This window comes from Bombus pyrosoma, linkage group LG5, assembly GCF_014825855.1.
Source record: "Bombus pyrosoma isolate SC7728 linkage group LG5, ASM1482585v1, whole genome shotgun sequence".
In the NCBI taxonomy this organism is placed as follows: domain Eukaryota; kingdom Metazoa; phylum Arthropoda; class Insecta; order Hymenoptera; family Apidae; genus Bombus; species Bombus pyrosoma.
The window spans coordinates 7,718,456-7,731,028 of record NC_057774.1 but is presented as its reverse complement, the minus strand read 5'-3'; the positions used below and the strand labels follow the sequence as shown (position 1 = coordinate 7,731,028).

At 38.5% G+C, this 12,573-nt stretch overlaps 1 protein-coding gene across 1 annotated transcript in view; it reads right to left on the bottom strand.

Moving 5' to 3' along the window:
• The window catches only part of LOC122567530, a 56,627-nt gene extending 44,403 nt beyond the window's left edge, over positions 1–12,224 (bottom strand). The window contains exon 1 of the mRNA XM_043726165.1: positions 12,027–12,224. The gene's annotated coding sequence lies outside the window, so the exon portion shown is untranslated. The remainder of the gene's footprint in view (positions 1–12,026) is intronic.
• Between the last annotated feature and the right edge of the window lie 349 nt (positions 12,225–12,573).

The following is a 12,573-nucleotide window of genomic DNA, read 5'->3' as shown; positions in this document are numbered from 1 at the left end:
TTTTAAAGAAAGTAAAGACTATTTTGCATTTCGCACGCTTTTTAAAGAAAGCAAAGACTATTTTGCATTTCACACGATTTTTAAAGAAAGTAAAGACTATTTTGCATTTCACACAATTTTTAAAGAAAGCAAAGACTATTTTGCATTTCACACGATTTTTAAAGAAAGCGAAGTCTATTTTGCATTTCACACGATTTTTAAAGAAAGTAAAGACTATTTTGCATTTCACACGCTTTTTAAAGAAAGCAAAGACTATTTTGCATTTCACACGATTTTTAATGAAAGCAAAGTCTATTTTTCATTTCACACGATTTTTAAAGAAAGCGAAGTCTATTTTGCATTTCACACGATTTTTAAAGAAAGCAAAGTCTATTTTTCATTTCACACGCTTTTTTCTGTTAAAGATTTGTAATATAAATATTTTCTTTTATAAATTTACAATAGATCTATCGAGTCACTTGAATCGAAGGATTGCAGACTTTTAAGATTTAATTTTATTGCCAATATACACGTGCGTGTGGAAGAATTAATATCAATTTTTAATAAATCAGAAACAAAGTTACGTATGTTATACAGAAATGGACAAAACGTATTACAGTTATTATATAGAGGTGTTTTAGAAGAAACATAAAAATGTCCAACGTATGTTCTGTGTGATAAATTTTCAAACAGCAGATAAAACGTAATATAACATTACAGTGTTAATAATGTCTCGTCCCTATTTAAAGTCCGCATTTTTCCTTCGTTTATTTCACAATTTAACTTTCCCAACAAAAGCCAAACTAGTCCAAAGGCTTCGGTTTATAAATTTTTCGATTAAACTCTTGAATTGCGTTATATAAGTGCGTGATTAATATTCAATTCTCAAGAAACGAGTTCACTTACTTCATAAGCAAGTTCGTTCGTCGCGCAACAGGATAACACGGATAATAGTAAATTCCAATTAAACGTAGAAAACATCGTTTGTAACTTATGACACCGTGTACTTTCCTGTATTTTGCTATCTATAAAGTCGATCAGTATGGTTTCCTATGATCGGTACAACTCGTCGCTATAATCGATCGATGAAGCAAACACGAAGAACGTACCTCGTAAAGGACAGAAAGCCATCTTTAGCGAAGGATAATTTAATTTGAAATGTTTTCTTCGGTTAGATCTGGTTGCACCGATAATTACAGAGACCTTGCCGCTTTCGTGAAGCCACCATCGTGCCCCTTTGTTCAGGCGAGTCTGATTTCCGTGCGAATCAATTTTTTTAATTTATTCTCACGCGCAAACAGACACACGATCCGTTCTCCGATAACCGATCTCAAACCATCCACGACAAACCATATCGATGTTTGTCCAATCTTTTACCAAAGACACTGGTAATATCCCAATTTTTTCGAGGAAATGAAATTACTTAAAGAAAGAGAGAAATGATGATAGTGTGAGAAAGATACAAGTTGAAGAGAATTTTAGAACTCTAATGTAAGATCTTTGAGGCAACGATCGTCCTTTGACCATCAATATCGTATATTGTCAATATTTCAAGGTTCTCAACATCGTTGTAGCTACGTGTAGAAGGAGCCTCGAATGAGTGATGTATATTTTAGTATCATAAATGAGGGGCCTGGGGGGTGTTGTGCGAATTATAAACAAGAGGTTGCCGAGCATGTACGTGGTGAGGCTAAGACAAAAGACAAGAAGTTGCTAGGGGGCAGTAAACGAATTAACAGCAGCTTTAGTTGAGATGTCAAAGAGTGAGGATTGCGTTGATGAGAGTCGTCGATTAATTATTAGCTGCGATTAGTTCGTGTTTAACAAACATTATTCTCTGTTCGATTAACACCTGCTCAATCTACTTATCGTTAATAAACTAATTAAAGTACTTACGATAGTACAATATTATTAATACAATGCAATAGTGTTGAGCACTCTAAAATATTGACAATATGTATTCGTCTGAGAGTCTCGTATGTATAGGCAGTCGGGAAACGTAACAATTTTTATTGGCTGTTCAACAAGTAAATCTGAGAAGCTCTGATATATAAAACCTTTGCATTTTAGTTAAGATACCTAGAGATCGTGATATCTGGTTTAGGAAACGAAAAAATTGCTAAAAGAAATTTAGAAACGAGTAGGTACTTGATTGCCTGCACCAAACTTAAGGAAGCAAAAATACCGCTATCGTATTTTTCCTACGTAAACTGTGCAGTTATCGCGTAAACTGTGCTGCAAACGAAGACCTGCGGTTTCCTATCCAACAGCAATAATTCGATATACATGAAGCCTAAGAAAGCAAAAATAACGCCATATTTTTCCTGCATAATAGTCGTCCCGTAGACTACGCTCCAAACGAAAACCTGTGGTTTCCTATTCAACGGTATAATTCAATGTACCCAACCAAAATAGGGGATGTTCTATGAAAGCGAGGAATCGAAAGAGCAGGTTCGACGTTCGTGTCTAACGCTTTTTGACAGTTCCCGAGGCAACCGCGCCGCCATCGTGGTAACCACAAAGTTTCAATAAGGAGGCACCGATATAAAACCACTATCTCGGTGGTTCGGTATATAGGATGATCGGCCGTGTAAAGCCAGCGTAAAAGATAGCGCAAGAGCGTGAACGGGAATGCGCGAATAAGGTGTACGTCAACGTTACTAAAGAGGCCTCGTTACCATAATCGTCGATGCAGAGAGAAGGTGGCCAGCCGGTGTATTCTTAAATCTGGCAAGCCAACACCTAAACACGGTCATCATCGCTTTGCGGTATAATAAGATCACACCGTGCCAAGGCCCGAACGAGCCGCTCGTGACCCTCGTACCTGCGATATACTTACGCCACCATATTCCTCTTCTTTCTTCTTCTTCTTCTTCTTCTTCTTCTTCGACTTCTTCTTCTTCTTCCTCTTCATCTTCTTCCTCCTCTTCTTCATCTTCTTCTGCATCTTCCTCTGCATCCTTCCTCTTCATAGCGTTTTACAACTCGTCCTTTCAACTTCGTCTTCTTTTCTCCTTCATCCCCCTGTAACCCCTCCTCGACCACCTCTCGTGCCCCCTAAAGGCAGGAAAAAAACAACGAAGCAAGAAATTATCGGCGGTTTAAAGATGATTTTCTCCACGGTCGACGCCTTACCGCCTGCCCCCTATACACGTGTACTTTGTTCCCCTCGTTATTAAGCCTATCTTCGAACGAATCACTGTAATACGCCCGTAATGTGTGACAATTCCGGTGATTTGTATGTGGCTGCTCGCACGCGGAAGTTACACGCCGTGTCCATAGATACATGTGGCTGTGTACATATGCGCGTGCACACTCGTAAAACGTTGTTAAAGATCCGAAAGTATCGCAGGATTTTCAACGTTCCTGGCATCTGTTCCTGCCTGGTCACTGGAACTTTTAACACACAAGATATAACCGTTTCTCATAATGATGCTTATCGTCGTCGTTTTGTCTCTGATTTTCAGTTTCTTAAGTTGCAGCAATGATTTTGAAAGGAGAAAGGATAAGATTCGACAAGGTACGACAACGAGAAGAGGCAATCGCATTCGGATAATTTGGATGTCACAAAATTTTACGAGCCGATCACCCGGTACCTCGGTGGGGCACTCGATACCCACGGCACGTCCCTCCAGCCGACAGACGAGGACGGAGAAAGAAATTATCGGCGATTTAAAGCTGATTCCCTGATCGATCGACGCCTCCTCGGCCGGCATACACCGGGTATTCCGTAGCCTGGTTATTACGGTTATCACTTTCCAATCACTGTAATACGCTCTTAATGCGTGACGATTCAGATGATTTGTGTGTTTCGACGGGGAAGAATAAAGGGCCGGTCGGAAAGGGGTTGGAGAGGGAGACGAAGAAAATGCGAAAACGCGAGCCGGTGCGCGATCATGGTTGCGTTGCCGATCAGGAGAACGGTACATAGCGAAAGGTGCTTATCCTTTCCAAGATCCTTTAAATTCCTCGCTAATTCTCGTCTCCATTTTTTCCTTACGGATCACGGAATTTATATAATTTATATAAAACAAATAACACGTCTTTGATTGTTCGACGTTGAATTGTTAATTGAGTTTTAACTATTAAGCTGTACATTTCGTGTCTCTTTAAAAGTAACTCATCGACAAAGGGGGACATAACGTGGAGATTCTTCACAGATTGTTTAAACTTCTTCCATAGTTTAGACGGTTCTTTATTTTGTTAATAGAACGCCGCTTTTAATCGTTCGTTGTTAAATTGGCAATTAACTTAACCATTAAGTCCTGTACTTCGTCTTTTTTTAAAAGAAACTCATCGACAAAGGGGGACATAATGTGGAGACTCTTCACAGATTGTTTAAACTTCTTCCATAGTTTAGACGGTTTTGGTTTTGTTAATAGGACGCCGTTTTTAGTCCTCTGTTGTTAAATTGGCAATTAACTTAACCATTAAGTCCTGTATTTCGTCTTTTTTTAAAAGAATCTCATCGACAAAGAGCAACATGACATGCGAAGATCCTTTGCAAAATCGTTTAAATTTCTTCGATGGTTTACTGATCTTTCACTTTGTTAATATGATTTTCATTTCGCTTTTAATTCGTTTCGCGAGCAAGCTATTAGATTGTGTAATAGACGAGACATAAACGATTCGATAAAATAAATTCCGTTTTATCGTACGTGAAGTTGTGCGAACAAAGGAAGAGGCGGGAAACATGTTGGAAAATTTGCCCTCTGAATCGATGTAATTTTGGAAAATTTCTTTGAATAATTCAAAAAGCAAATACTCGCTTTAATTTGAAACAACGTATATACATAAACTCTTCCAAGATACTTCTATATTTTATACATGCGAATATTTCAGAGTATTTTTATATTTCCTCAAATTTCCTACACTTTCGTATCCTTTCTCTTATCTTTTTCCTTTTATTAGCAACTCTATCAAAATTGGAGCGTAAATTGATACACGCAAATAAAATACTAAAAAACCATGCAGAATACGAGAATAGAAGGAAGCACGTTAAAGAGGGAAGGTCAGCGAAGGAAGGTGAAGATTGGAAGGAAGGGGAAACCCCGAACCTGACCAGGTGCGCGGAATACCCCACGTACGTGCCCCCATTCGCTCGTCTGGCCGTTTAAACGAACCTCCTTATGAAAATTAATTGACATATCGATCGACGTCGATACGTGTTCCATGCACCAGGCTTCTCGTTCCTGTTACTATACGCAACAAGACCAAAACGAAACGAAACGAACAACCTTTTCCACTCTTCGATCAAGAAATCAGACGAGAGTGAAAATGCGAAAATAACAGAACGAAATAGGAAGAAACAAGAACGAAAAGTTGTTGCAAGCGAAGATTAAGAACTTGGTTAAACTTAGTTGTTAATTCAATCGTTCGGTTTATCTAATTCGTCGATTCTCGCGCCAAACAAGGGAATAACTGACAGGCATAAATTAATATTAACGCACTATAACTACGAATTATGATAATTACGAAATCGAGAATATTTTAATACCACGTTACGATATTTCCATATTTTACAATGCCGCGTTACGATATCTCAATATTCGAATAAATTTCTTTCACTTTACTATCTGACTATTTATCGAAGCCATTTTTATAGATCGTTATAAAAAAAATAAATTGAATCGTAAATTTTCATTAATATGCCGAGGGAGGAAAAAGGCATTCAAAGAGAGTTGATAAAAATTGCTATGTAGCGTAAAAATGAATCACAAAGTTAGCAAAATGTTTGGGCACGAGAGCAGTATGTAACACGACCTTTAATCGCCTCCTCAAATCAACGAAAACGAGCATCGAACGTTAATACTCTTATGCTTTGGGAACACGGAGTCGAGACGAAGAAAGGTCTACCTACCCTGACTGGTTGTAATTAATTCACACCTACGATCGTGCTAAGGTAAATCTTCTGGATGGAAGCACGAAGGAAGGAAGAGTAAAAGGAAATCGAAAGATGGTCCATCGAATGATAATTCAACGACGTACGTGGAACGGAAAGACGATGATAAAAATATGCTTCTTTCGCGTCGTTGGTATTACAGCTTAGCGATCTCGTTTACATTGTTTATCGTTGGTCTCGTGCGACGCACGCACGGGGTATACGAGAACAAATACAGGGTGTCCCACGCAACGTTGTATAACGTGCACTAATTTAAAAATATCAAATAAAATTTTCTCGTAGGACGCCTGGTTTGTCGGAAAATTACATTGAAAAATTCAACAAGTACGCGCATACCAGGTGTATATCAATTTCTAATTAATCTTTAATTAAACACCTTCGGTCTCTATGTTCTTGAAAACAAAGCCCCTCGATGGGAAAATGTCATTTCGCGCTTTTTTACTTATTTTCGCGAGCAAATTTTTACGGTTCATTACTCGATTCACGACTCGGAAATAGTATCCGGCCGGCAAAATATTCCGCTGCAACGACACTTTCCAGGGGTTTTCGAGGTCGTTCAAGTCGGAAACGAGAATCGTTTTTCACGGAAATAAGGTGGAAAAAATTTCTACCGATCCGTTGCTGCGCGTTTTTATCACAGCTTTTCGCGATATCTTTTTTCAAATTTGCCGCTCTTTAATCTACCGTGTGGGTTACTCTATATGCGTCATTTCCTATCGTTTTGTACGATCACGGTTTTACGTAGATTCGTACAGTTCAGACCTCCGTCGGCCAAGTGTTCACGAGGCTGAATTTTCAAAACCGTTGCTTTCCGTGAAAAATGATGCTTCAGCGACCTGAAATGCCAAAAACGCGCATACGAATCAAAAATTTTGTAGTTGGCGTATATGCTATACCTTGATCCTTGATGTCCTCGAAGACGAGGCGTTCTGTGGAAAAACTGTATTGCACGACGATTTCCAAAATTGTTGCAACGCGTTTCGAAACTGAATAACTTTTTTAAAATTGGACCGAACGAGTTAGGTTTCTTTTAAAAGTTAGCAGAATTGATTTACTAAAAATTGCAATTCATCAGAATGGCGAAGAAACAATGCGGAGATCGCAATTTTCAACTTTTTATCTGATCAACTTCTAGCGAAAATTTAATCAACACCTTTCAAACATTTGTATCAACGTGTATATTATATTACACATTCACTTTTTCATTTATTTTGTTATATCGTATTGAATATGTGTTATGAATGTGGCGAATGCATGTGATATGTAATCCTATAAGGAAACCAACAAAGATATACATGCTGAAAATAGCATGGAAATCAGTTAACCTTGCAACGGAGCTGCAAACGGTTAAAAATGGAGGAAAGCACAATTTTCACGATTTTCTGAAATCTATATCTTTCGATGCGCGTCGATTGTTTCCTCATCGTCGACCGAATTTAATAATAATTTTTAACATACATATATTTAATATGAAAATCTAACTACTCTGTATATATATATATATGTACATAGAATTGACATAAACGTGCAAAATGTAGTTAGATTTTCATTACAAGCCGAAATAAAAAAGTTGAAAGACGCGATCTTTACTTTCTTCTTCGCCATTCCGACAAATTGCTATTCTCTCACGAATGTTTGTTTTATGCCTCGTCTAGTAAACCAGTTCTCCCAATTTCTCCAATTAATCAAAAATTACAAAAATCGCTTGGTGGAATCTCAAAAAAAAAAAAAGAAGTTACTCAACTTCACAGTGTGTTGCAACAGTTCTGCAAGTCACTGTATATGGTCGACCTATTTTTGCGCGTAGAATCACCCCCTTGTCGGTAGTACTGTACGTTATAAGGGCACCCTGTATGTCGGCGCAGTGTACACGACGGTCACGATTAGGAACGAACGGTTCAGGATAATATAATAACGAAAAAAAGGCATGTAGATATAAAAATAAATAGTCGGGGAACGGAGAACCCGACGTGCCACACGCAGAGACCACGCGAGACGTGTTTATAGTAATGAGCCTTGTCGTTATTTGTCCAGCGAAAGGGATTTATCGAGATACCTCGTGAGATCTTGTTGCTCGATCTTCTTCTTCTTCTTCTTCTTCTTCTTCTTCTTCTTCTTCGTGGCCGTAGTCGTCGTGGTTATCTTCGTTTCTTCCTCTCCTTTTTCCTCGCCTTCTCTCAGGAAGTCCCCTTATTTTCATCCTCGTCGCTCGCTTTCTTCCTTCATACGTTGGTCGCGAGATGGCCATTCAATTCTCCCCTGTTGCGGCTTTTCAGACGATCCACTCGTATGAAAGGTTCGTGTCGTAGCGAGTATTACTCGAATTGAAAAATGTACGGGATCCACGAGAGATGGCTCGCGAGCTTCGAGGCGGGGGAGCTTTATGGGGTCTTAAATGGAAAGGGAGACGTGCAACATTGTTGAGACGCGTGGTCCACGCTAATGAAAGCGCGTTTTTACGAGCGTACCGACTAGTTTCCATAATTAAATTAAAGGACTGAATGTGAGATATTCGTAGTGGTAGACTTGTGGCTTATACGTCGCCGAAATTGCAGAAATTTTTATCGACATCGTTCATTCTTTCTGTTCTGGTGGAGCAACGTTTGAGGAGGTTTCAAACGCGGCTGAATCAAAATATATCGATATACATTTGCAATATATACTTGAACAGTTTAGTAACAAATTATAATAAGGAAAAACGGCATCTTACTTTAACCAAAAGAAGCAAAGAATCTTCCTGGGTGGTGACAAAGAAGGTGGACAAAGTTTTCGACGATAGAAATCCAACTGAACTGCAATAGTAGATTCCTATTATGTGGACTACTGAAAAAACAACTCTCCATCCACTTCGTTAAAAATAGCTCATCCTCTCTATACAAATACTACAAGCTACGAATCGTGTTACGAACCTCCCGTTTGTCTTTACACGAATTCCGTATTCCTATACAAAACCTTCAAACTATTTCAAACTATGCGAAACGACTTTCAAAGGCAATTCCCTTATCCTCGACGCTCTCTATGTTCGCAATAAGAGTTCCACGCAACAGATGCTAGAAACCACCACCTGTAGCAAGCTCGCGTCATCTTGCAGCTCCGTATCGATTCGATATCTCGAATCTGCATCGCTTTTAATTACAGCATTCGCGCCTGCTAAACAATTATCGCCGAAACTTCGGGGTTCCCTACGCGCGCGCCATCATCTCCCTTCTCCTTTTATTATTTTCTCTTTATTTTTTTTATTTTCACATGCCCTTCAGCATGAATGTCGGAGCAGAAGGGGGAGGGGGAGAATCGGTCGGTCCGAGGGGCCACGTCTCGTGTAATTTTCATCGAGTGGGTGGATACCCATTATTTCGCATTACAGGCTCCTTACCGGCACCGATCGTCCTGTGGAATCGCGGCCCCTATCGCGACTTCGCGTTACGTTCGCACATCTTCCGCCTGTTAACACGCTTGCCAACGCCGCGACTTTAATCTTCCGCGCGAGAGTCAAAGAGGAGGAGGAGGAGGAGGAGAAACGTTTCTGGAATATCGTCGACGAGGGAACGCGTGAGCAGCGTGGTTTTAAAATTCGACGATCGAGAAACGCGATAATTCTCTCACGCCTTTTTCCTAACTCTCTTATTATGTTCAATAGTAGGCTAATTGCGCTATAATCGCATCATGTTTGAATTGAACAGTAAATATAACTATGTATATGTCAGTAACTATGTTGCGATTTCAGATCTGCGGCATTTTTTAGATTTTGAGCTTTCTGGTTGACGAATGTCATGCTTTTGGTTTTCTGGGATCAATCGTGTTATGCGCTTTTGCTTCGAGTTTCAGATCTGTCCCTGAAGAAGTGAACTATAACGTTGATGAAACGTGAACGCAAATGTGCTGCAATTTACATCTTGAGTACATTATTGAAATCAGAAAATTATCCCTTCAGATTTTCATACTCTTCCGTGCAACACCACGGAAACGAAATTTATATCTTGTATAGGTTTATCATAAATATGGAAACTTTTAATGCGGTAACAAGAAACAGGGTAATAGCGTAACCCGTCAAAATTAACAGGATAAGTGGAACAAGTAGTTTCAGCGTCGCTCGTGGTTGGAAGATTAAAATTAATACTAGAAGGACGTTATCAAAATTATAAAGATGAATATAATAAAGAAAATTGAAGAAACTTGGAGAAAATTCTGTGCGGAAACACGTCGTATATAATAAGCAAACCGGTTGCTTTAGACAGTAGGAAGAAAGCGACCGTGATAAATCATTTTGTAACAAGGTCGTCGCTTCTAGCATATTAATATGGCCACGAGATAGAGTAAATAATTGATGAAGATGAAGAATGAAAACGAGGTAGAAACAAACCGACGGGATACCACAAAAACTAGAGAAGTTTGCTTAGAGCCACGCAATAAGCTTAATGTATACTCAGCGCGCTGATATAATTATAGTGATCGATGAATTGACAAGAAATCGAGTAGAACTTGTAAATCTGTAATCTTGCATTTACCTACGAAGGAAAAGAAATACAGGTAATTTCCATACCAATTATTAAAAAAGAAACACCAGAGAAATTTGTATAACTAGACAACAATTTAGGTTTCCTTCTAAAAACTAGAAAAGAAATTCCCTAGCATCTCGTCGCTTTAATGAGGAACGACGCAGTTCGTATGTATTACGGAAGCACCGCAAATTTCTTCCTCGCTTAAGGGCAAATTTATTTACGTGTCGACTATCACGAGAGGATAGCGAGAAACGCGAGCACGCAACGATTCCCATGGTGTCCCATGATGCGCGGCGGTTTGCACGGTGTAGAAGAAGAAAAAACGCCGGCTCGACTGGCGAAATACAGCGTAGAACGCGAGCGGTGTGGAAGACTGTAGTTAGCGACTATTAATATCATCGATCGGGATCGATAGTTGCCTGCGAGGCGTCATAATGATACGGTGGATTCAACGGGGCCCCATCGATGCTCTTCCGATACCCGGCCACGTACACACCATACACCCGGCTACAAGTGGCGCCACTAACGATCACCGCAAGATCGTGTACGATCGAGTAAGCTAACGATAACTTATTTGAAACGATCGCCCAATTATCATTCCACTAATTGCTCGAGCTAATTCAAAATAATGATAGCCGAATTGGAATGGATGGGAATGAACACGTGCGGACCACTCGATTTACCAAAAATCTTCATGGAACGCGTTATAATAGTCTTTCTTCGATATTTTTGATGTTAGGTTATATGCTGGATCTCTGTTAATCGTAATACGTCGGTAAATAGGACAATTCGGATAATTCAATGCTTTCGATAACAGAGATTCACTACATATGTATGTGGCTAATCTCTCTAAATATTCTTATTAAATATTCTGATAATATGAGCTAATGCTTAGAAAATTAAAGTTGCATGCCTCAATACACTTTATCTACGTCTGTCTGTCATACTCTATTATATCTTCTTATTGCTAGGATATTGATACGGTCGATATCGGTCTTTTGTTGAACTTTGAATTTTACTGTACCTATAAGAATGATTGGGAAATTCGTCGAAAGTGTTAAGGACTTCCTTTATTACAGATAATTTAACCGACTATAGTACATTAGGTCGAATGGTCTGTTTTCGATCACTGGTTCATGCCAGGAAAAAATATTTGATGAAACGAAATTAAATTGGACGATTTATGCGTAGGGAAAGAGAACAATTATGTGTACGACGAAGAGTGGTTATTGTTATTTGCAGTTACGAGGGAGTTTTTATTTTCGCGGAAGCGTAAACGATGCATGGAAGGATATAACGAAATGCAAAATATAATGATAAATATGATTGAAAGTATGATGTATATAGATATAATGATATGATTTTTACTCATAAAATATTTCAGCACGTGTTACGATAAAAACATTTGTACCACTTGAGTGCAGTAAATGAGTGAGAGGTAAATATTGCGATTTCATCTCTGGGAAACCGATAAAAATAAAAGCACGTTACGAACACAGTAAGAGATACGTGATGTGTCATCGTAAGGCGTATTTTGTGGTACATGGTAACTGAGATAAAAAATGCAATAAAAAAATTGTCGTATAAATAGAAAAGATGTGTGTTCATACGCATAAGGTAATATTAAAAGATACGTGAGTACGTACCTAACTCGTTGATGATTACCTTCCCACAGTTTCTTCCAATTGTCCCATGACGTATAACATAAGATCATTAATATAACACATAAAATAATAGAACACAACTATCACAAAATATTCGTGACACTGAAAATTACACATTTCTTAATTAATAATTAATATCACCATTGTTATAAATTAAAAATACTACTATCTAAGAACCAAATTCTAAGCTGCACGTCTACAGCTCCCGCTAATTTCGCTACTGAAACGATTCGATTATTGATTCAAATATATCGATTACCTTTCACGTAATTTCCTTCGAATTTTACAACGCAAAATATAATCTGACCGAAAAATATTTTAACATTATATGATATACTTGACCTTTCAAGCTTTTATTTATACATAAATCAACGATAACAAAATTACATAGAATTAAATAAAAAAGAATAAAAATTGAATCTAGGGATTTTTTAGGCCACTTCACACTAATGCACAAGCATGATTTCCGTTTCGGCCATCTTAGATATTTTAGTTCGTTATTTAAACACATAAAGTAGCAAAGCGCCCG